Consider the following 491-nt stretch of genomic DNA (forward strand, 5'->3'; position numbering starts at 1 on the left):
GTTTAAATCGGTATTATAACGAAAACACACCACTTGAAATGATAAACAGTCCCCTGGGTTAGATATGGGCTATTCGTAGTGAGCGTTGTACATTATGTTGCCATAATGCATGAGTGTTATCCTTCGTAATGTGGCCGTTGAACGACATTTATTTTCACAGAGAAAGAACTTAGCCATTTTTAACGGCTGTCTGCTAGAACTTAACACTTTTTAACGGCTTTCTGTCTAGAACTTAGCAATTTCTAATGGCTGTCTGTCTAGAACTTAGCAATTTTTAAAGGTTATCAATTATATATATATATATATATATATATATATATATATATATTATATATATATATATATATATATATGTGTGTGTGTGTGTGTGTGTGTGTGTGTATGTATGAGTATACCACTACTTTCACACATTATATTTCTATATGCTTTCATATATGAAATATTAAGCTAAAAAAACCACTCAACTTCAAATTTGTAATACCTCTAGAACA

This window comes from Macrobrachium nipponense, chromosome 7, assembly GCF_015104395.2.
Source record: "Macrobrachium nipponense isolate FS-2020 chromosome 7, ASM1510439v2, whole genome shotgun sequence".
Lineage (NCBI taxonomy): Eukaryota > Metazoa > Arthropoda > Malacostraca > Decapoda > Palaemonidae > Macrobrachium > Macrobrachium nipponense.